General features: G+C 44.8%; 1 protein-coding gene and 1 long non-coding RNA gene across 2 annotated transcripts in view; one reads left to right on the forward strand and one right to left on the reverse strand.

Annotated features, from left to right (window-relative positions):
- SLC26A4 (solute carrier family 26 member 4) overlaps nucleotides 1-4,045 on the reverse strand; it is a 161,125-nt gene extending 157,080 nt beyond the window's left edge. The window contains exon 1 of the mRNA XM_085654118.1: nucleotides 4,010-4,045. The gene's annotated coding sequence lies outside the window, so the exon portion shown is untranslated. The remainder of the gene's footprint in view (nucleotides 1-4,009) is intronic.
- Nucleotides 1-25,958, forward strand: part of LOC146856098 (uncharacterized) — a 197,794-nt gene that overhangs the window by 19,679 nt on the left and 152,157 nt on the right. The gene's annotated exons all lie outside the window — the stretch shown is intronic.

The following is a 25,958-nucleotide window of genomic DNA, read 5'->3' on the forward strand; positions in this document are numbered from 1 at the left end:
CATCCTTCTCTCTATCTTTTTTTTATCTTACCTACCTTCCCTTTTTCCATTTTTAAGTGTTTGCTTCATCCAACTACTCATCCCTCTACCCATTCATCCACCTTTGTCTTTTCCATCTACTCATCCTTCCTTCTCTCCGTTTTTAATTGTTTCCATCCTCCTGTTCATCCTTGTCTTTTTCCTTCTTTCCTTTTTCCATCATCCATCCTTCCTTCTTGCAGTCCATTCATCCAACCTTCTTACCTCTCTTCTTTTTTCCCTTTGTTACTCTCTTTTCTTTCTGCCCATTCATATTTCTCTTCGGGCATCCTTTCTCCGCCCATCTACCATCCATCTGTCCCTCCATCTCCCCAACCATTCCTCCATTCTCCTCCTTCTCGTCCCTGTCTCTGCATAATCCACCCATCCATCCATCCTCACTGTATGCTCTTTTCTTGCATCCATCTATTCATTCTTCCACCCTCTTTCCAATCAAAATTGAAGGAGCCACAAATCACAACTTAAATGTTTCATGTTGTACAGAATTGCCCAGTGACATACACACTAACACGCACCCAACCCCCACCCACGCTCAAGCTGCTAGAGTGGGGGTTCATTATGCCCCTGTTTCATAGTCTTAATGTCTGCCTTGTTAGCACTGAGACACCATAGTTGAGTACCTGTCACTCTCTACAATTAGGCCATCCATTAATTCTCTGCTTACTACCAGTAGTTCTCACGAAACTAGTAGACCCGGGAATGCGAAATCCATGCCATATATTCAAAATAGCCACAAACCATAATATTCTACATTTGAAAAACGGTAATCTATCCGTCCCGAGACGCAAATCGGTGGCCAAATAACAGGGTGTTTTTGCAATTCAACGGTACTCGTATTCTCAACCTCACAAGGATGAAAGGTTGGATGGGTATTTCTGGTTTCAAATCTGAACCTGCAGTTCACTGAACTCTACAATGAGCGCTTTAGCGCACTGTGCTAAGCTCGATTTACATCGATTGTATTTGAACGGAACTGGCTTAAAGAGTCAGGGGTGATCCTGAAAGTCTGGCGTGGATTCAGCGACCTGCTGCGCTGGATAAGCCACAACACATCCAAATGGAGTAAAATCTAGAGCGATTTAATGGAGGACTCTTCACTGCTGCAACCACAAACAGCTGCTGAACATTATTATTGCTCGAAATGGCACGCGCAATGAAGTCCAGAGTCGCCATTTTGTGTTGGGGAAATACAAGTAGCGGTTTGATGGTTCACCATTGCCCAGTAGCGTGGCCAGTGTGTCGTGGACCCTGGTCCAGTGAAGTAAATGTCCCCCTGGCGGCTCTTTAAATTATAAAATATAGCAATAATCTCGGTTCTGGGCCCCCCTCGGGCCTCTTGGTCCCAGTGCCACAGCACCTGCTGCACCAATGGAAGCCGCACCCCTGCCGTAGCTGTTAACGCATTAGAACGTTTTTACTAAGTGCCTGTATTGTTTGTAGACTATGGTATTTTGAATAGAACGATTTTCAGCAAATGTATGCATGCAGTTCTCCGTATGGCACTTAGCCAAGTTTGTAGCGCCCCCATAGGTTAGCAGTTTAGGAAACTTAAGCAATATGCCCTGGATCACCCAATGTGAACACGCGAGGAACCCGTGTCTCGTGGTTCCACTGTCTTCACTGTTTAATACTAGACAGTCAAATAATATGCCCCCATGAGAATGGTGCTACACGAGGGATCACACAAGCGCCAAGCTGTGGCGGGGTACTGGAGTACTGTGAAGAACACAATGTTTTGAGGATCCAGCCATAGGATAGCAATTTGCTTGTTAGAGCTTGACTTCATTTAAAGTTACTCTTACAATTCTTTAATTAAACCCCCCACAGGGGCTCATGGCGACACTGTTTTTACCCTTGTAGCCTTATAGCCTAGGGGACCTCAACATTGGTTGGGTCTCTTTCCAAGCCCAGACTTGTACCAATGGAAAGCCCTCCCCTAACCGCAGCAGCACAACATATCACCCATGCTCCAGGACCCCAAAGAATGCATGCCGGGCTCTCACAAACAAGCTCTTATGGACATCCACCAAATATAAAGCTTGATGGAGCAGAGCAATTACAAAGAACCCGGTTGTGTAACGCGCTTCCTGCGACCATTCACACCGAAGCCACTGCCACATCGCCTCCATTTTTAACAAAAAAACACAAAGTTTTTCTGTTGCTCAGAATTGGCTAACTTCTGAATTTCTGGTAGTCACAGCTTCTTGAGGAAACAAAGTTGAGGATACGGCCTTAACCAAATCCTTTTCTGATTCCCACATGCGCCAACTTTTCACTCAAAAGTGCTTTGGTTCAATTTGTAAAGGACTCTCTGTAGAAGTACTTAAATTATTTATTTAGGAGGCTTCTACGGCAAGGCAGGGCCAGGCAGCCACCTACAGTCATCACTAGAAGATGGCATGGAACTGTCCGAGCTAGCTGCACAGATAGACCCGTGCCAGGAAACATCAAGAGCAAAAGAAACAATTGATGGACGGAATGCTGGACAATGCAAACATTCACCCCCAGTCACAAGGATCTGGGTTTAACCCATCATTCTTTTGCTCACCACACCAACCCAGTTTGGACCCAGCCATATGCAAATCAGTCTGGACCCTGTGCTTCATGGGAATGGTCCAGTCCGAACTGCCAGGCCAGGTCCTCCCTGGACCGGAAACAAGCATCCAGGAACCGGTTTCAGGGCATCACCATTCATCAGCCAGGCTAGCTTGAATCCAGTGTTGTAGTGAGCATGGGACCCACGTCTGGGCATTCCCTTCCCACTTAGGGCGACATATGCAAAAGAAACAATTGATGGACGGAATGCTTGACAATGCAAACATTCACCCCCCCCCTCACAAGGTCACGTGTCCTGGAGCAGCCAAACCATTGCCACGACCCCAACAGTAGCAACCCACAAACTAAACGCATCCCAGTCTTTCACTGACCACCATGCAAGCATGACTCGCCGAATACAGGAAAACGCAGTACTTGGCAGTGAGAAATTCTGTATTGCGTCTGCAAAAAGTCATGAGGAAATATTCATGCTGGAAGTAGGTGTCTTGCTTAAAATAGCGAATAACCCATCAGTCACCAACCAGTTCGTTGCTTTAGATTAGGAAGCCCCCCGCTGGTCCTGAGGCACCAGCTCTAAGACATATGTTCAGAATATCCCCATGGCACATATGTATGTACAATGGCCGTAAATAAAACGAATTTCCGTGAATATCCGGAAATTCTGGCATGGATCCGATCCGCATAGATACTGCTGGTTACCACAGTTTTCGATGTCAATTAGTGCCCTGCCACGCAGGAACCCATATATATATATTATGTATATATTTCCACATACACCTTTTAAAAATGTTCGCCTGATGCTCCAATAACCATTTATTGTACCACTCAAAGCAACTTCGAGAAGGAGCAACCTCCTTGGACCATGCAACAAACAATGGCTCAGGTGAGATGTCAGCTGCAACATATATTCTTTACATTTCAAATCACTTTAATTTTGTCACTCAACATCATTTGTCATCCAGACATTTTTTTTATATCCGCACATCATTATGCAGGACATATAACATCATAAACAATACATTTGTTTCGGATACATTTTTTAAAATCATAAGTGGGCGTACACTTTCATATACTTACATATATTGTTCTGTCAATGCCTTTATTTAACACGTAATCAAGCGTGTTAAACGCACAACCATCAAACTGTCTCTCACACACACACACATACACCAGGCTGTAATCAAATGTTTGATAGAATGTCACGGGTTATTTCCTTTGCACACACACTTTCAATCTACATGCACCTACACATATGCCCAACAGTGCCTAGTTTAAAAAAACATAAAATTAATAATAATAAACAAGCGTACTGATCAATCTACCCCACGAAAAAACGACTCGCATTCTTAAACTACACCACAAGCTGCAACACATTTGTGTGTGCGACACCCACGCCGTGCAAACAATGACGTACCTGTGGGAAGTCCGGCGGCTTCGACCTGAAAGGGAATGTCTCCTTGCAGGGGCCTTATATACTGGGCAGTGCCAGCTGTTTATAGAGAAACACACCGAGCTCCGGTTCGAGTGGGAATTTACCTGCCAGGCAGGCCACATACGCACACATTACAGCAGAAACAACAGCTCACACTAGGTACCCTCCCTATTCCTGTCCGCTGGTGTCCCTTGTCCCTGCATTGCTTTATTCCATCTCCTAAAATCAGTCCACTTAAATCAAGATTTCACAGGCCGCAAAAATCCTAAAGGCTCAACTGTGGCAATTTTGCACTGTGAAGACAATGAACAGTGTATTATATATAGAGGACTGGTGCAAGCCAGCTCCACTTATGGCTTCTGTGGGAAACTGAATGTGCACCAGGGCCTCTACCGGATTGGCATCCCCAGTCCCCATAACACCACAGGAACTCTTTCGCGAATGCGCATACCGCCCGTCACTATGGGATCCATGAAGGATTCCTTAAAATGCTCTGTAGCCCTATGTTATACAATTCCACAATGCAAGGATGCACTTCCACATGGAACTTTTTCATATGTAAGAAAAAAACAGTTAAAAATATTTGTGGTGTGGATAGGCCTAGTACAAAAAAGTCACCAGTAGATGCAAAACAAATTTCTTCGCTTTCACTTGCTTTCAAAGTAAGGCTACCTTAACCCACGGAACAGAGGATGAGAAAAATACGATAGTCAGTACATAAATGATAATATACCCCATAATCCCCTTCACAATACAAAAATGTAAAATTCTGATCATTTTCTTCTGACGTGTCTGAGGAATAAAGGTCTATGGGACTCAAACTTCGGTGCCATGGTTGTCAGATTCCTCATGTATCCTCGTTCTCAAAAGCCTCTGTGCTTCCCTCACCTACCTTACTCAAGCCCTGCTTATTAGGTTCTAGTGATCTGCTAAGAGCAAGATAAATATATTCCTAGGGTCTCTGATACCCAATAATTGAATTTCCCTGCTTCTATGAAAATACACAAGACTATGAAATAGAGCGTGTCCCTATATGTCCTGGAAGGTCGTATCCATGTCATGATTTTCGAGATATTCACTGATGGTAAATTTAGGTTCAACTAATCTAGATGGAACTCATTTGGATCTTCAGTGGTTCTCCACCAAATCTACCAAATGTCCAACCCAAACAGACCCATGCTGAACACCTCTTGGATTAAAGACTTTTCTGATTTTCGTTAGCATTTCTAGATCTAGATCCTTCCGAGGCACGATCCTGTGCCAGCTGCATCTTTGAGTCAAGGACATAGATGCCTCCTCAAGTTTGCGCCGAGGTTAAGGCGACACTGATTACCTGACATTGCGGATAATACATCTACCAGTGGACCTCTGAATGAGTGGCGGTCCACTCCATCCACTGGCTTTGTATACCACCATATTTATTATGGTTTAGTATGTTTTCAACATGATCCATCTAACACATCTCTCACTTTGGTCCTGAAGAAAGCTGCCACACCTCCACTGAGGGTATAAGGCTGAAACATGTCGGCCATCACTGTTCTATGACAGTTTGAATACCTCCTGTCATAGTTTGTTTTTAAACCTGATCTTAGAATGCCCCAATAAAGATATCGGCCTACCTTGGAGTTAGTTTTATCAAATGCACATCATCCTTCTCACTCCTCACCACACCCTGCTCATCTACAGGTTTTAGGATACCTCTTTCGAAACATTGAAAACATTCCCAAGCTCCTCCCTCTCAGAGGGAGGTTTGTAGCCCGCATTCTGACTAGATTCACAATGCTAGGACGTTACCCTGTGATGAAGCATGCCACCTTCGGGTGGGTGAGGGAATCCATCCTATAAAAGGGACACACCAGCACTCCTCCATATCACCTAGAACCAGGGGCCTTATTTGTGGTTTTTCATTTCTAGTTGGCTTCAGGGACTTTTTACAGAAATGTTTTTGTGAGTACCAATACGTGTCTTATGAAATGCAAAGAGCCTGCTGCAGCAGCACTTGTTATGTTGAAAAGGATAAATTATTGAGTAAATATATCAGATTTAAAGAATCCCACCTGTCAGATGGAATAAATAAATTGTGCACCTTCCATAACCCGTGGCTCTGACCTCCTCATACCTGGATTTAATGGATCAAAGTTTCGTATTTTGTTGTTCTTCAAATAAGATTCAACTAAAGGTTAGGATCTTGCTGAAGACTGTTTGCTTTGTCAATGATTTTTTGCCGAATGTTGTTCTGGCAGGGAGTTTACAGACCTTTTAGCAACACTGGCGACTGAAGTCTATTTGTGGTCCTATGCTCTGTCTCAAAGGATATCTCACAGGTAATCACCAGGCCAAACAGTCTAATGGTATGTAGTGCAGAGGCAATATAGTTGTAAGCAAATCAGACTTCTTCACAATTTATGTTCAAATATCTTGGGCTTTGTGCATAGGTGTCCACATATGTCAAAATGTCCCCTACGTGTGCCTAAAACAAAACGTTGATGTGCTTGGCTGCACTGTTTCTATTATCGATGGACATTCTTTGAAGAAGTTTCTGCTTTCCTGATACATTTTGTGGGAAAGGTATTTTATCATTATTGTGAGGTTGATAAAAATGGCTAATTGACATACGTTCTCCAGGAGTTGGCAAAGTATGGTGGAACTTTTGGGCATTATGTGATTTCGTTTTTTGACAGAGATCATGGATTTAGAATTAGGCTACTTTATTGTTAGGTCTGTAAGTAGCCAAGTTCTTTTGTTTTCCAAAGAAAACATATTATGTACATCAACATATGTATTTAGGAGGGCTGCGAAGATAAGAGGGAGGTCGCAAAACACTTTTTTCCACCAATGCATTTTCCATAGACTTTTGTATTGCACGTAGGACAAAAGCAGCTAAACGGATTTCCATGAAATTTGGCAGGATTATACACTTTTACACTCTACGCCACTCCATTCTGCAACACCCCAGTATATGCCACTCCACTGTATGCCCTTCACTCTCTACGCTACTGCACTCTACGCTACTTGACTCTACTGCACTACACCATATGTTATTCCACTGTATACTACTCTACTGTACGACACTCCAGTCTATACCTCTACACTATATGCTATTCCACTCCAGTCTATGCTAGAACACTATACCCCACTCCATTTTACCCCAATCCAGTGTATGCTATTCCACTATACGCCACTACACTGTACTGCACTCCAGTCTACGCTACTCTACTTTATACCACTCCCCTCTTCACCACTCCCATCTACACCACTCCATTCTACCCAACTTCAGTGTATGCTATTCCACCGTATGCTACTTCACTTTATTATGCCACTCCACTCTATGCTATTCCACTGTATGCCACCATAGTCTACCTCACGCCACTCTACACTGCTCCACTCTACACCCCTTTGTGCCACTTTAAAGTATGCTGTTCCACTCTATGCCGCTCCAATCTATGCCACTCCACTCTATGACACTCCACTGTACACCAGCGTTTCCCAAACTGTGGGCCGCGGACCCCCACGGGTCCGTGACACATTCCCAGGGGGTCCGCGGGCTGGAGTGCCTTTGAGTCAACTATTTTTAAATATTAAGCATACACGCACTGTGAATGACAGCGCTGGGGCGGCGGGACCAAAAAAAATCGGGCCAATCACCATTTCAGCTTAGGCCGGGGAAGCTGAAGGGTGATTGGCTTATTATTTTATAGCCACGCACGCTCATGCACGCTTGCACGGCAGTGCGTCTTCCCTTGCGTCTGCAGCCAAACCAGGAGCATTTTGCCGCCCAATGCCCTGTCTCCGCTTTCGGCTCTCTAAATACCAGCATTCCGGCACCTCGGACCACTACTAGAGCACGTGAGTGTTTATTTCGTAATTTTTTCAAAAATTTTACATTTACAGCTGTTGGGCAAGGCCAGGGGAATTAGGACGCCGTGATTATTTAGGCCGGGAGTACCAGTCGCGCAACACCTATTGGAATCACGTTGTGGGTGTCGGCCCTCAGCCCGGGATGAGACTTCACCCGAGCACTTCACAGGTATTTAAAAGCCCATTTGCACGTTAATGAGGCCTTACTGTTGTTTCACCCCTTCTAAGAGCCCCGCAGCTCCAGGGCCGGCTTCAGAGCGGTGCGACCTGGGTCCGTGTTTGAAAGTTTATTATGATTTTGAAGCACCTTCTTTCCACCGCAATTACCAGGCCTCACATAAATGTCAAGATAACTCCTGTGATTAATTATCTTCCTGGAGAGAGATCAGCATTTTGTATAGTTGAGGTTTTGACTTCTGTGAAGTTAGTGCAGAGGGTTAATATGCCTGCTGCAAAGAACGTGTGCCAAGTAGATTACAGAGTGGGTATGATAAACAGATCAAATATTACTGATTTAAAAAGAGACATCCTTTTGTTACTTGCAATTTATAACTTAAATTCCTAATATAGAATAGTGAGCTATTAACTTTCATCCTGCACTGCATACACACTGCAAAGTATACAATATTAAAACATTGATTAATGTTGCAAAAAGGGTTAATTTGGCTGGAAATCGATTCTTATTATTAAAGAAAACTCCCAACTATGCTGTTTCTTTTTCGACTCTTGAGTTTGTGCTTCTCCACACCAAGCACTCTTAAACTATACTGCCTACCAGTATGGATGACATGTGACTCCTACACTTTCAGTCCTTTGGCTTATGTAATATTTCCTATACACTGATTTACACACGTATGATTGATTGTCTCTGTGTAATTTGTGTGTGATGCAAAGTGCTCGGACACCCGGGCCTACACTGGTATTAATTCAATGCATCTGAGAGTGTGTGGTTATGGAGACTTGGTCACTGTTAAAGGGTGCTAGTGAGAGAATCCGTGGTGGAGGTGGTCATTGGGGTGGCGTCAACAAACATTGTCGCACAGGGCGCCACCAGCACTAAAGCCGGCCCTGTGCAGCTCCACTCTGCCGTTTGCTTAAACTAGATTCAGCCCCCCCCCCCCAAAAATGTTTCTTAGCCCCCTGCCCCCCACGAAATTTGGCTCTAGTTGCGCCTCCGGTACTTACTAAATACATTACAATTTGGTTGGAATTGTCCCACCTCTGGGTAAGCCCTGTTTGCGCAGTGATTGGGTGGTATTCACTGCGTATGTAATTACCAGGTATGTTAAATATTGCACCCTTCTTAAAATTTAGGACGGTCAAACCTGCCGTAAACTTACAGGGGAAAAGTGTGCTATTTATAGTACCAAAGTACCACAGTCTGCATGTTAGTCTCCAAAAACTCAAAACAGATGCTATTTATCGTGCCCCATTTTTCTTGCTTGATTTAAATTTCGTCTCAGATTGAGGATAGTAACAAATAAGGTTTTATTCCGGGCAGATTTGGAAAAAAGGCCTCTCAGACGTTCCAGCAGGTCAAGCTGCTGGCGGATACCGCCCTCTCTCATTAGATCTGTTTGAGAGGGTTCTGTTTCTAGCTTCTGATCACTCAGTCTGGGCTTGGTGACCATTTCCGTATGCCTGGTAACTTGTACCTATTTGCGCTTTATGACTTGTCTGCTTGCTCCTCAGTCAGTATCTGTGCAATGTGTACAGACTGCTATTGTGCTGCTGCTCTCAAAGTCTGTTTACTTTAATGTTGGCATATTCATGCACTCCTTTTGTAGAATGTTAGAGTGATATTATCATGATCTGAATATTTGAAACACAGTAAATCTGCAGGCGCAGGGCAGCTCAGTGTTTTAGTGTTACAAGTGAAATGACTAGCTGCTAGCACGAAAATGTAATATGCATTTGGTTAAAACGCTATTCGGGCTGGAAAAGTAAAACGCGACAGAAAAAACTTGGCAATTAATATGGTCTGATAAATGAATTGTTTCTTATGCTTTGAAGCAGTTAACTTAGCCTTTCTTGTTGCTCAAATTGGTGTATTTTCTGGTATTTATGTTTCCCTCATCTTCATTGCTTTATTTTTTGCTTGTGAGCAAGCGTCATTCATAGTCACTGAAATGTCACTCATAATTACACTGTATTTATGACAATATCTCACACCGCAATCTGAAACCTTGGCAGTTATGATTTAGCAGCAGCCTTTCTATAATTCTTCTCATGTGTGACGAGTGATCAGCTTGTGTGCTAGTAGCAGTGACATTATGGTTTATTCCCGCCGTCAGGGTTGGTTTCATGAAAGTGTGGCTGCAAGTGTAGTCCACTCCAAATTATTGCATTGATTTTAAAATGGTTTATTTTAAAATGGTTTCTTCATGGCACATTATGCAATCAATGCGTGTAAATAATTTTTGCATATTTTCCAAGATAAAATAATAAAAGCTTTAGTAATGCAAGTATTTGTTTGGTGTGTACTTGTTTGTGTATTTTTTGCGAATTATTGTTTTAATTTTTTTAAATTTAAATTGTAAAAATTGCTTGGGGGTCCCCGGACTCCAGTAGTGATTCAGTGGGGGTCCTCAGGAGTCAAGAGTTTGGGAACCACTGCTGTACACTATTCCACTGTATGCTACTCCTCTCTACCACACTCCACTCTACACCACTCCACTGTATGCTATTCCACTGTACGTCTTTCCACACTCAATGCTACTACACTCTGCGCTGTTCCACTAAAAGCCACTCCACTCTACCTCACTCCAATGCACGAAACTCCATTCTACGCCACTCCACTCGGCCTGTCATTCAAATGGCGCTCTCATTGTGATGGCACAGTCGCACCGCTCTAAATCCAGCATTGGAATCTTGTTCAGTGACATGCATAAATCATTTAAGAGATTCACCTTGGGTTGGAATATTGAAGTATTTTGAACATTTAAAGTTCTGAAATTTAATGTAGGTTGGATAGATGGTTGTGTTACAGATTACTGCAGAGAGAAATACTGTGTAACACAAATAAAGTAGCCAAAACATACCTTCAATTAAATTTTTTTTTAAAAAAATATATATACACATATTATATATATACACACACACACACACACACACACACACATATATCTGTGTATACATGTACGTTCACTGAAAAAACCAAATGTTACAGGGACGTTATAGTGAGGCTGACATATCACTCATACAAAACCAGATAAATTCAGCAGTTGTATTTAGCTGGGTTAACTATAACTCACGCCCCTGCGATTCACGGCTTATGGCCTCACATATTACATCACTTATTACATGGTCAGTGACATCACTGATGTCAGCCTAACTATAACGTCTCTGTAACCTTTGTTTTTTTCTGTGAATTTCTAAAGTTATACCCTACCATACCCCCCTATAAAATAGCCATACCAAACTATAGCATATCATAGTATACCATAGAAGGATAAGCCATACCATACCATGCTATAAAATGACAGACCATACCAAACCATAGGACGGGCCATACCATACCATGACATATCATGCCATACCATAATATACAATGACAGACCATACAGTGAGAAAAGCGGTGTTTTGCAGGTTTCCCCCCAACATTTTGCCCCATTTTGGATTACTGACTGCTGGTTTTCGACTTTGAGAGTGATGACATCATCCGGTGACTGTGAGTGTTTCTAAAAAGTTTATGAGTGTTAAATATATATACACACCGAGGTATATGTCTTTAACCGCGACAATCAAGTCTTTTTTATGAAGTCAAAACACATATATGCACACATATTACAGTATTTAAACACTAGTGGTTTATTACTGTACACTTCAAACTCATGTCATCACGATCCCCGCAGTTACGTCATGAAGGCATAAAGCAAAAGCAAAAATTCAATATCCACCAGCACATAAAAAATGATAACTATATAATTAATTCTTACCATCATAGTACATATCCCACTATTTAAATAACTCTATAAAACATTTATTGAAATCTTAATATCTCTATAATAATGCATTTTAAAGATTCACTGATATCTTTTTTTTATATTCCCACCAATATTCGCGAAGTCATAGATAGTTGCGGCATGCCCGTAACTTTACAAAGGGCGGCCGTGCTGGTGGTCGCAATGGCTTCGCGAATATCGCATGCAATAAAAAAAATCCATTTTGGACACATAATTTGTGACACTAACACCCCCATTTCTCAAACATGGGGTCAGAGTACCTCTACTCTGACGCCTTATGTTGGCTTTCACACACATTTTCAACCCCGGGAAATGTTCTTGATAGATAAAACAGTGGCCCCAACCTTCTGTTCAGGTTGTGTCCAGCCAATCAGAGCATTCCCGTTGGCGCTTGCATTCGCGATTACTCGCAAAACTGTCACAAAATATCCACAACCAGAGATATCACTATAATTTTTTGCTTACATTTCACAAAAACTACTGAACAGCTTTACGCTAAATAGGCAAAATGCACTACCTTGAACCATCATCTACCTCCCTTCCAAATTTGGTGTAAGTCCGTTCAGCGGTTCAGGCGGTAGGTGTGGCTAAAGGTACCTATGGGAATTAACAGTACAAACGCACCCTTATTTCATGCCCCAAAATCTCGTTCCCAAGTGCACGGATCACCTCCAAACTTTCCATGACAACCAGAACCCACCTTAACACTTTTTTGGGAACATTTTATGAAGATTGGTCAAACAACAGCAAAGTTATAGGCAAGTAAAAAAATGCTTTTCCTAAGGAAACATGGTCCTAACTATAACTATCCACTGGCAACTGCCAGTAAGTAATAAATATATATAAGTATTTATATATATATATGTACATATATATATTCACAGAAAAAAACAAAGGTTAAAGAGACGTTATAGTTAGGCTTTCATTTCACTTGTACAAAACCAGTGAAATTCAGCCGTTATAATTAGCTGGGTTAACTATAACTCGCGCCCCCGTGATGCACTGCTTATGGCCTCACATATTACATCACTTATTACATGGTCAGTGACATCACTGATGTCAGCCTAACTATAACGTCTCTGTAACCATTGGTTTTTCTGTGAATTTCTAAAGTTTTCTAAATGTTAATTCCTAACTATAACGTCCCTGAAACTGTGTTTTTTTTCAGTGAATTTCTATGTTTTTTAAATGCAAAATCCTAACTATAACGTCCCTCAAACCTGTGATTTATTTCAGTGAATTTCTATGGTTTTTTAACTAGTAGTCTCGTTTGCAGAGTGGTGGAAAAAGGGGTCTAGGCCTCCGACCATCTGTCAGGAATTCCGATGCGTAGGACGTACAACAGGTACTAGACAGGTAGAGCGTGGCCTGCTGTGTGGGACTTTCTGGAGATAACAAGAGGGGTAGTTGGCCCCCAAGGACGTCCTTGGGGGCCAACTACTCCTCCTGTTACCTTTAGTAAGTCTCCCACAGCAGGATTGCTGAGTTCTGATAGCAGCCCATGCCCCCTTTCTCCACCAGTCTGCAAACACACTTCCTGGCACGCTCTTGGTTGGGGGATGAAGTCCCCTTCACTGCTGGGAGTCCTTAGGGGCCAACAAGCCTACCTGTCTGGAGGTGAGTTTTCAGAGTAGTGGAGAAAGGGGGTGGGCCCTCCGGCAATTTGCCGGCTTCCTCTTTTTTTAATTTTAGGAAGGGGGGCTGTGTGGCCTCCCTTGCTTTCGACCATTTTGGGCCCCGGGGTCCCCATCCCTCAGGGCCATACCCATTTAAAAAAAAAAAAAATGCTACGGCATGGTGGGAGCAGTGCTCCCGCCATGCCATAGCATACTGCAATGTCCCGGGGTGGGCACCCTGGGACATTGCTGGAGCTGGACCCGAGTAGGTGGAGGTCCCCGGAGCTGCGCTGGGGCAGGAGCCCCCCATGCATTTTTTTTTTAAAGCCCCAGGGAGGTGGAGGTCCCCAGTGCTGCGCGGCACCATTGGTTCCCACATTTCTAAATAAAATTGCCCCGGGACCTGGCCCACCCGGGGGCTTAAAAGAAATGAAGCGCATAAGACCACATTTTGTTTTTAAAAAACGATTCGCCTTTTATATTTTTCATGCTTTTTGGGGCTCTGGGGGTCCCTGTGGGACACCCTGACCAGGTCTAGGGGGTCAGGGTGTTTCTACCCTGCCCCCTTTCCTTGTTTTTTTATCATTGCACTATTTTCTTGTAACTTGGTTCAACTGAGTCACAAGATGGCTGCCAGCACTTCCTGGTTGAAACGGTTGGCAGCCAATCAGATCACAGGCTCGAGATCTGGAGGGTTCAGGGATCCTCTGCAGCCATATTTGTACATCTGGGAAATGTTGAAATTTCTCAGGAACTACTGAGCAAATTTACACCATTTAACAAAAAGAGTGATTTCTGGACCAAGAGCTACCTTTTTGTCAAATTTGGTATAACTCCATTCAGTAGTTCGGGCTGTAGCTGCATCAACAGTTTCAAATGGAAATTAACATAGAGAAAATGAGTTTTGAGACCCCCCTTTTACTTGGCCCCCGCTTGATGAATCACCACAAAATTTTCAACACACCAGCTGAAGGGAGTGGGCCATTATTTTAAAAGGTTCACGTAAATTCGTCAAATGGTGCCAAAGATATTGGCAAAAGAAAAAACGCTTTTTGAATAGAAACAAGGTCCTAACTATAACTACCTACTACCGACCGCCAGTAGGTAATATATGTATATATTTACTAGAAAAAACAAAGGTTACAGGGACATTATAGTTATGTTCCAATTTTACACACACAAATCTATAGAAATTCAGCAGCTATATTTACACTTATCTCAAGAAAGTATAACTCGTGCCTTAAGGTAACTATAACTCGCATGCCCGCCATGCACATGCACAGTTTCTCATCAAGAATTTTATTGCAAATGTTGTAGTGATATCATCAATTATGTCATAGAAGATATCATGACTGATGTAACATGTGGGGGTCATTAGCAGTGCATGGCGAGGGCACAAGCTATAGTTAACCTAGCGCACTTGTGGCAGGGGCTTGGCCACAGGCCCTGGCCTGTGGCCAACCCCCAAAGGCAGCCAACCCAGGAGGGGGGCACACAGCCCCCCTCCATGGGCTGATTTCTGACCTGGGGATTTCATACCCTAAGGCCAGCCACATTTATTTACAGGAGGTGGGCACATGACCCCCTGGGCCATTTTATGCCCCATGGATGCCATCCCCGGGGCCCACCGCTGGAGTTAGGGGGGAGTGGGCATGCAGCCGTCCTCTCCTGGCAGATTTAAGTCCAGAGGACCCCATCTCCGGGGCCTGACCATATTGTAAATGGGTAGGGAGTACACAAATCCCCTCCCCAGGTTGATTTCTGGCCCCAGGGATCCCATCTCCCTGGACTTGGCCATATTATAAAGGGAGAGTGGGTAAGTAGCCCACTCCCCAGGTCCCATCCCACGGGGCCCTCCATCTTTTTAAATAGGGAAGAGGGCACACAATCATTAAAGGAGGAGGGGGGACAGCCCCCCTCCCCAGGCCACTATTGGCACCGGGGACCACATCCCAATACTTAAAAGTGTAGGGGAGCCACACGATCCTCTCCCCAGGCCAAATTCTGCCCGGGACCTCATCCCTCTGGCCTGGCCAATCATTAAAAGGGACACACAGCCTCCTCTCCGGCTGTTATCGGCACCGGGGACCTCATCCCTCTGGGCCCGGTGGCACACTGCCACCTTACCAGGGCTGATATCAGCCGCAAGGATTCCACCCCGGGACCTGGCCAATACTTAAAGGGTGGGTTTTGGGGCTACCCTCACAGGGCTGATTTTGGCCTCGGGGATCCCATCCCCTGGGGCCCAGCCAACTAAGGGTGGGTGCCCTGGTGACCACCCAGGGCACCCACCATGTTCTTGTTGGGGGGACGCAAGGGGCCGACACTGCTCCCGGATGCAGGGAACAACTAAGAATGCTGCTCCCTGTGGGCAGGAGCAATATTCAAATGTGTTTCCCTACTCGCATCACTGCATGTAGGGAAATAGATCTGAAGTCTGCGGGAGCATATTTAAAGCTCCCACCAGCTGGGAGCAGACTACGTGTTTGCTCTCACATGGTGGGAGCTTTGAAATTGCTCCCACCAAGCAGGAGCAAATAAGGGTTTCCCTACCCATGCCAGTGCGAGTGGGAAACTGTTATATCCCAGGGGTGGGCACAACCATAGCTGGAGATGGCACTGGGAGATAGGGTCCCCAGGGCCTTAAATGGGTCCAGGAGGGGAGCTGTGTGGCCCCTCCCATTTCTCTGAATAGCCCGGCCTCGGGGGATAGGTCCCTGGCCCTAAACCAACCCAGAGGGGGCCCTGCCCTCCTCTCCCTTTGTGCTTTAAATAACTGGCCCCAGGGGATGGGTCACCGGGTCCATAATTTACTTGGGAATAGGCCCTGCGCCCCCCTCTCATTCTATTTTTAAAACTGGGCCCCGGTGGATGGGTTATCGGTACCAAAATCAGCCCGGGGAGGGGGGACGCGCGCACCCCCTTCCCCTTAAATCTAAGTATTCCCCCACCCAGGACCTGGACCTCCCAAGGGGCATAAAAAAGACAAGGTTTTTATTTTTTTATTTTACCACAAATTTGCAGTAAAATGTTTAAATAAAACATTTTAGCCTCAGGCGGGTCCCAGTGGGACCCCACCACCAGGTCTAAGGGGTCAGGGTATGCCTATCCTGCCCCGTTATGTATTTCATTTCCGTTTTTTTCTTGGTACTCAGCTGGGTACGAATCACAAGATGGCTGCCAAAATTTGCTGGTTGAAGTGTTGGCAGTCAATCAAATCTCACCATGAGATCTGTCAGATCTGCGGAGGATTCACGTCCCTAGATATACATAAATCTTTTTTCTTTAATAACTCCAAATCTAATGATCTGATTTACACTAGATTACCAAAAGGGCTTTTTCTGGACCAAGGGCTAGCTTTCTGCTACATTTGGTGTAATTCCTTCCAGAGGTTCAGGCTGTAGTGGTGTCTAAAATATCATTGGGAAATTCCATGGGGTTGGTGTACTAGTTTTGGAAATTTCCAAAAGATTTGTTAAACGGCACCAAAGTTATTAGCAACGCAAAAAAAGCTTTGTCTATAGAAACTAGGCCACAAATATAACTACCTACTGGCGATCTACACTTACTGAGATATATAAATATAGATAAATAAAAAATAAAATATATATATACATATATATTATTCACTGAAAAAACCATAGGTTTCACACATGTTATAGTTAGCTGTACATTTCACTCGTAAAAAACCAATGAAATTCCCCCGTTATAGTTAGTGCAGGCAACTATAACTCACGCGACCGCAATCCTCTGCTGATGCTAATACTGTATTTAGACACTTATTTGCCCATGTCTTCTTCCATTAAATTTTAGCTATACATATGTTACAAATATTTTTTTTTCATAAAGACACATATGTCATCAGCAGAAGATTGCGGTCGCGTGAGTTATAGTTGCCTGCACTAACTATAACGGGGGAATTTCATTGGTTTTTTACGAGTGAAATGTACAGCTAACTATAACATGTGTGAAACCTATGGTTTTTTCAGTGAATTTGCAAGGTTTTTTAAATGCTAATTCCTAACTATAACGTGTGTGAAACCTATGGTTTTTTCAGTGAATTTGTACGGTTTTTTAAATGCTAAGTTACTTTACGCCATTCGTGGCGTGCGCGCCCAGTTAACGCAGGTCGTTCCGTGCGCGCACGGTGCGCTTCGCGCACCGTGCGCGCACAGTGAGCACGCGGTGCGCTTCGCGCACCGCGCGCCCACTTTACGCAGTTAGAGCCGTGCACGCACGGTGGTCACGCGGTGCGCTGCGCGCCCCGCGTGCCCACGTTATGCGGGATGGGCCATGTACGCACGATGCGCTTCGCGCACCGTGCGCACATGGGGGACATATTATGCGCATCTTTGTGAAATGTATTCTTTGTTTATTTCTTTATAGTAATAAGCCATGCACAAATGGTGCCCTTCGGGCACCATTGGCACACGGGGTGGGGAGGGTGTGGATAATTTTTTTTAAAAAAAAATTTTTACCGTACGCGTACGGTAAGCGTAATCGGCGATTTTCCGAAAAAAAAAAAAATTTATTTGGGCTTGAGGGTTGTTTGGGGACCCCTATATCAATGCTGGGTGGTTAGGATCTCAAGAAACTGCCTCTTTAGACATTTTTTGGCATCGTTTTTGCTGCCCAACTCAGAGAGCGAGAGAGAAAATGGCGGCCGCCGCTTCCTGGTTTCGACCGATTCGAATGTTTACTAAGATCTAACAGCCAATCAAAATCGCGCTCGCGCACGCCACCGTACGCGTACGGTAAGCGCACCTTAAGCGCACCGTACGCTGGCTCAGATATATATATTGATTTAAAGGCTATTTTCTCTGAATCTACTGAACAGATTTACACCAAACCTACAAAAGGCACTTCCTTGACCTGAGGACTACCTCTCTGCCAAATTTCAAGTAATTCTGTTCAGCCATTCGGGCTGTAGCTGTGTCTAAAGGTCCTATGGAAAAATGCATGGGAAAAACGCGTTTTGGGACCCCCCTTTTATCTCAGCCCCCGCTTGACGAATCCCCCCGAGACTTTCAGGGTAGGAGCGGAGCGTAGCGCCCCACCTATTTTGAAATATTTGCGAGGATTCGTCAACCGGCGCCAAAGTTATTCAAAATAGAATGTTGCGGATTTCCTATGGAAACGTGGTCCTAACTATAACTACCTACTGGCGACCGCCAGTAGGTAATATATTATATATATATATATATATATATATATATATATATATATATATTCCACACGCACACCTTCGCAATTCCGAAAGAAATTCCAGGACTCTCAGGATTCGTTAGAAAAGGATTTATTGGGCTGTGTCACGCCTCACCAACGCGTTTCGCTTGATAGCTTTTTCACGGTATGGCGGCAGTCTCGTTTTCCTTATTTACATACTGCCTCAAAAGGCTGACATAAAAGTAGGACTGAATTAATACAATGTTACTATGTTGTAAGTACAGGCGCCATCTTGGCATGTTGTTAATAAAAGCGAAAATGATGCGCAATCAAAGAGATACAACAGCATAACATGGGTCATGAATAAAATATTAAGACCAAGTCACTAAAGCAAAACAGTATCACAACATGTTCTATGTTGGCAATATAATCATAATGCATTTGGAAAATTGAGTTCAATGTCAATCACTAATTGTCAATAAAGCATTATTGACGTTTTGAATTTCATGCCCAAGTGGGCTTTGGTTACACCGAATTACAATGCCAGGGAAGGAATTCAGTCTAATGCGACTGATCACGTTTTAAAATAAAGTTGTCTCAAACTTTACAACTAATCACGTAATTGAGTTATATACACGATTAAACAACCTATTTTATCAGTGATACTCATATTAAATCCTTTCATAATTGCGCTGAAAAACGATATCCTTCTTATCATCACCACAGTGATATCAACTCAAGGAAATTTAAACCAAAATAAGTTCACGTTTCACTTGATCTTGGTGTTGACTTAAGGCACAAATGTCATGTACTTTCGGTGCTATTACTAACCTACATCGTTCAGTCTCGCCCAAGTGGGCCAAAATGACATTGAGCTCCTTATCTATGCAAGCTTGTATCAATTGCACGGCAAGACAGAGGAGGTGATAGACAGCGCCTTTTAAGACGCCTGGAATCAAGGTACATAATCGATCTTGACACCATGATGCCCGAGGGACTCAATTCGAGTGAAGAAATGGCTGTACACTTATAATAATGGTAACTGTTGTAAGAATCATATGCTGATCTATTTTCTGCTTATTTAGATGTTATCTTGCTATTAACACATATATTTTTTTGTGTTTTTTGATATGTTTAGAACTATTCCAGGATAAGGGATCTTAGCCTGTACAGTTAAAATGAATTTTTATTGAGGCGGATGTCTCTATCTCCCGTAATGTAGGACAATGTTAAAATGTAAAAGATGAATTGTTTAAGAGATTTCAACAGCAATTGATTATTGATACAAGCTTGCATAGATAAGGAGCTCAATGTCATTTTGGCCCACTTGGGCGAGACTGAACGATGTAGGTTAGTAATAGCACCGAAAGTACATGACATTTGTGCCTAAAGTCAACACCAAGATCAAGTGAAACGTGAACTTATTTTGGTTTAAATTTCCTTGAGTTGATATCACTGTGGTGATGATAAGAAGGATATCGTTTTTCAGCGCAATTATGAAAGGATTTAATATGAGTATCACTGATAAAATAGGTTGTTTAATCGTGTATATAACTCAATTACGTGATTAGTTGTAAAGTTTGAGACAACTTTATTTTAAAACGTGATCAGTCGCATTAGACTGAATTCCTTCCCTGGCATTGTAATTCGGTGTAACCAAAGCCCACTTGGGCATGAAATTCAAAACGTCAATAATGCTTTATTGACAATTAGTGATTGACATTGAACTCAATTTTCCAAATGCATTATGATTATATTGCCAACATAGAACATGTTGTGATATTGTTTTGCTTTAGTGACTTGGTCTTAATATTTTATTCATGACCCATGTTATGCTGTTGTATCTCTTTGATTGCGCATCATTTTCGCTTTTATTAACAACATGCCAAGATGGCGCCTGTACTTACAACATAGTAACATTGTATTAATTCAGTCCTACTTTTATGTCAGCCTTTTGAGGCAGTATGTAAATAAGGAAAACGAGACTGCCGCCATACCGTGAAAAAGCTATCAAGCGAAACGCGTTGGTGAGGCGTGACACAGCCCAATAAATCCTTTTCTAACGAATCCTGAGAGTCCTGGAATTTCTTTCGGAATTGCGAAGGTGTGCGTGTGGAATATATGGGTAACGGAGCCCGTCCGGGACCGCCACGTGAGAAGCTCCAGACTTCCGTATCTTAGCGTTTGGATATATATATATATATATCTCACCTTCTCCTTTGTCTCTTTGTGCTCCCCTTCCATGGGGAAAGAACGAAATGCGAACCACCATTCAGTGCAAAGTACGTTTATTATTTTTCTTCCCATCAAACCACCACAACTGCCATGACGCGTTTCGGACTTAACCGGCCTTGCTCACATGATGCGCTTTCAGAGTCAACTTGCATATTTAAAGTGCGACGTGCCTACACATGTGATTAGACATTCCCGATAGACTGAGAAAACATACTGCTCAAGTCTGTTTTTGTGCAAATCTGCAAGCATAAATATAAATATAAATATACCTATACATATAAATATAAATATGGGTCAAATGTTCGAACATTTTAACGTGAATACATCTTTAAAACAATTTCTGTAAAATACTTTGATTGTTAAAATTCAGGTTGAAAGAGTCAAAATCCGGCTTAAATTCTTTGTAAAAACCATATCCAACAGGTAAATTACAATGAGTAAACTCTAAATGTCTGTAAAATACATAAACTCTTATTTACTTCACATGTAATTGATCTTTCACATTTGATTTTTGGACGATTTTAACCATCATGAACATATGTAAATATGGCTGATATGACAGTTCCAGACAATTCCGCCCCTGTGGGCATGAATGTACTATTCCACTGTCTCTAATTTGTTCTGAGTGCTCAAAGTGCTATGGTGCTGTTGCTTTGAACTTATTGTTCATAAAGTGCTGTAAGTGCGTGTGTGAGCGATTGCATCAATTAAAACCATATTGAATTGTAGCATAATGCTAGCTGCAGCGTATTGCAGTTCTGTGTTAAAATGTTTAAGATTGTTGTTATGGACTCTTTAGTGATTTCTACCTTTCGGTGTATTCTTATATTTCATTTATAAACACGTGTAGAAGTCCTCACTCGAGTTATGTCCATTAGGTGTTTTGGTATCTAACTCTAAGATGTATCGGGTTTCCAATTGTCTGAGTTTTGCTTCCTGGTTGCCGCCTCTTCTTGATGTTGGAATAGAGTCAATTAAGAAATATTTCAGGTGTTCCAAGTTATTACTATGGATTTCCTTGAAGTGGCTTGCAACCGGGTATGTTGGATCTGAATTTGTGATTTCTCTCATGTGTTGCAGTATCCTCTTGTGGGCCTGGAGCTTGGTGCTGCCCACATACTGCAACCAACAAGAGCACTCCAACACATAGATCACAAAATCCGTTCCGTTTTTTAATTTAATGGGATCTTCCCTGAATGGAGTTTTGTAGGACAATTTGATGATCCCATATCTGCAGGCCCGACAGTTGCTACACTTGACAAATCCTTTGCGTGCAGTCAGCCAATTAGTTGTGGGTTTCACCTCTTGACTACTGCTAACTAGATCATCTCTCATGGATCTTGCTTTTCTAAAGATGATACTGGGATTCTTAGGTAATTCCTTACCTATTATGGGATCACTGCGCACTATAGACCAATTCCTGTTTATGATCTTACGTAGTGTTTTATGTTGTTTATTATACGTAAGGCGTAAGTATCAGCCTTGCCTCCTGATCTGTTTCGTTTACTCTCTTTGCTGTTCTTGAGGCACTTATGACATCATCATATTCCTGTCTGACTTGTTAGCTTTTTTGATCGCTGTGTCAATTATTTTTTCACTTTAACCCCTAGCCATAAATCTGGCTTTGCTTTGTTTCTGAGCCTCTACTAGGTCTATGTTGGTACTACAGATACGTCTAATCCTCAGAATTTCCCCATAAGGGATGCTGTGTATCAAATGCTGTGGATGATAACTTGGGGCGTGTAATACACTGTTGCCGGCGTTTTTTTTACGATGTAGTCTGGTCTCTATTTTTTCAATCAATCAATCAGAACATTTATAGAGCGCGCTGCTCACCCGTGAGGGTCTCAAGGCGCTGAAAGGGGGGGAGGGGGTGCTGCTGCTACTCGAAAAGCCAGGTCTTGAGGTGTTTCCTGAAGGTGAGATGGTCCTGGGTCATTCGTAGGTGTGCGGGGAGGGAGTTCCATGTTTTGGCTGCCAGGTAGGAGAACGATCTTCCCCCGGCGGTGGTTCTGCGAATCCGTGGGACGGTGGCGAGGGCGAGGCTGGCGGAGCGGAGCTGGCGGGTGGGAGTGTAGAACGAGAGGCGGTTGTTGAGGTATTCGGGGCCCATGTCGTGGAGCGCTTTGTGTGCGTGGGTGAGGAGCCTGAATGTGATCCTCTTGTTGATGGGGAGCCAGTGCAGGTTTCTCAGGTGGGCGGATATGTGGCTGTGGCGAGGGATGTCGAGGATGAGTCGTGCGGAGGCGTTCTGTATGCGTTGTAGTCGTTTCTGAAGTTTGGTGGTGGTTCCTGCGTATAGGGCGTTTCCGTAGTCCAGTCGGCTGGTGACGAGGGCCTGGGTGACCGTCTTTCTGGTTTCGGTGGGGATCCATCGGAAGATCTTTCGGAGCATGCGCAGGGTGTTGAAGCATGATGACGAGACGGCGTTGACTTGCTTGGTCATCGTGAGGGAGGAGTCCAGGATGAATCCCAGGTTGCGTGTGTGGTCCGAGGGTGTTGGCGCGGAGCCCAGTTCTGAGGGCCACCAGGAGTCGTCCCAGGCGGATGGGGATTGTCCGAGGATGAGGACCTCCGTCTTGTCTGAGTTCAGCTTCAGGCGGCTGAGCTCCATCCATTCTGCGACGTCTTTCATTCCTTCCTGTAGGTTGGTTTTGGCAGTGGCTGGGTCTTTGGTGAGGGAGAGTATCAGCTGGGTGTCGTCGGCGTAGGAGATGATGTTGATGTGTTTGCGTGCGATGGCGGCGAGGGGGCTCATGTAGATATTGAAGAGGGTTGGGCGGAGCGATGAGCCTTGGGGTACGCCGCAGATGATCTAAGTGGCTTCTGAGCGAAAGGGAGGGAGGCGGACTCTCTGGCTTCTGTCGGAGAGGAACGAGGTGATCCAGTCCAGGGCCTTTCCTTGGATCCCAGTGTTGAAGAGGCGGGTTATTAGGGTGCGATGGCATACGGTATCGAAGGCTGCTGAGAGGTCCAGGAGGATGAGGGCAGTTGTCCATCAGGGTCCTGATGTCGTCGGTGGCTGCGATGAGGGCAGTCTCGGTGCTGTGGTTGGCTCGAAATCCGGACTGGGATGGGTCAAGTGAGTTGTTTGCCTCGAGGAAAGCAGTCAGCTGTTTATTGACGGTTTTCTTGATGACTTTGGCCGGGAAGGGAAGAAGAGAGATGGGGCGGAAGTTCTTGAGGTCTTTGGGATCTGCTGTGGGTTTCTTCAGGAGGGCGTTGATTTCTGCGTGCTTCCAGCTCTCGGGGAAGGCGGCTGACGTGAACGAGATGTTTATGACGTTCCGGAGATGGGGTGCGATGATGGTGTCGGCTTTGTTGAAGATATGATGGGGGCATGGGTCTGAGGGGGAGCCGGAGTGGATGGAGTTCATGACGTTGGTGGTGTCTTCAGTGCTGATGGGGGTCCAGGCGCTAAGGGTGGTAGTGGGGGTCGCTGGTTCGGTGACTGGAGGCGGAGTCTGGGGTCCGAAGCTGTCGTGTATATCTGCGATCTTTCGGTGGAAGAATGTGGCGAGGGAGTTGCAGAGTTCTTGTGATGGTGTGATGTCGTTGTTGCTGGCGCTGGGGTTGGAGAGCTCTTTGACGATGGTGAAGAGTTCCTTGCTGTTGTGGGTGTTGTTGTCTAGTCGCTCTTTGAATGATGTCCTTTTGGTGGTGCGAATCAGCTGGTGGTGTTCGCGGGTGGCGTTCTTGAGGGCTGTCATGTTTTCTGTAGTTCGATCGTGGCGGCAGGTTTTTTCGAGTGTTCGGCAGGTTTTCTTTGAGATTTTGAGGGCGTCTGTGAACCACGGGGTTTTCCTGTTGCTGGTCTTGCCTGGGTGGTTCTTCAGTGGAGCGAGGTCATCGGCGCAGGTGGTAATCCACTGTGCGAGGTTGTGGGCTGCGTCGTTGGTGTCAGCGGCGTCGGTTGGCGGGTACTGGCTTAGTGATGAGAGGAGTTGGTCTGTGGTGATTTTGCTCCAGCATCTTTGGGGGATACGTTGCGTTCGGTGGTGGGAAGTAGTTTTTTTGAAGCTGAAGTGGATGCATCTGTGGTCGGTCCAGTGTAGTTCGGTGGAGTGACTGAAGGAGACGTGGTTGCTGGCGGAGAAGATGGGGTCGAGCGTGTGTCCAGCGAGGTGAGTGGGGGTGTTCACCAGTTGTTTGAGTCCGAGGTTGGCCAGGTTGTCGAGCAGGGTGGTGGTGTTGTTGTCGTTGTTTTTCTCCAGGTGGAAGTTCAGGTCCCCCAGGAGGATGTATTCTCGTGAGGCTAGGGCGTGCGTACTGATGAAGTCGGCGATGGTTTCGCTGAATTGTGTGCGCGGGCCCGGAGGTCTGTAGATGAGTGTTCCTCTAAGGGTGGTTTTGGGGTCGTTGTGAATCTGGAAGTGTAGGTGTTCTGCAGCGGAGAGTGTGTCTTCGGCGTTGGTTGTGACGTTGATGGTGTTCCTGTAGATGATGGCGATTCCTCCTCCCGTTTGGTTGATGCGGTCTTTCCTGGTGATTTTGTAGCCATCCGGGATGGCTATGGCGATGTCGGGGGCCGAGGAAGCGTTCATTCAGGTTTCCGTGAGGAAGGCGACGTCTGGTGCTGTTGTGTCAAGGAGGTCCCAGAGTTCGATGGCGTGCTTGTGGATGGAGCGTGTGTTAAGGAGGATGCACTTGAGGTGGTTGTTGTTACTCGGTTTGGCGTGCGAGGGGCAGGTTCGGAGGCAGGTGAATTTGCAGGCTTGACAGGTGAAGGGTCCCTGGGTGCGCTTCGGGGTGGCTCAGTAGCAGGTGGGCGGTTATCCGGTGTTGAGTGCGTTGAGGGCGGCGGAGTCGTACTTCAGGCGGGTGGCCTGGCTAAGGCGGGGGCCAGGGGTTCTGGTGCTGGGCGCGGTCCAGGCACGGACGGGCGCAGACGGGCTTGCCTTTGGCGCGCCTTTGGCGTGCCAGCGGCGCGGCCGCTGCGCGGCCTCCATATGAGGGGTTGTGGGAGGGCAGAGCAGCTGGGAGCGGGTTGGCAAATAGGAACAGCAGGGGGCGGGGCCTCAGGGACGCAGCGGCGCAAGGGGATACAGAAGGGAAGAGCGGGGAGCGGGAAAAAAGGACACAATGGTAATA

Source organism: Triturus cristatus, chromosome 4_1 (genome assembly GCF_964204655.1).
Source record: "Triturus cristatus chromosome 4_1, aTriCri1.1, whole genome shotgun sequence".
Taxonomy (NCBI): Eukaryota; Metazoa; Chordata; class Amphibia; order Caudata; family Salamandridae; genus Triturus; species Triturus cristatus.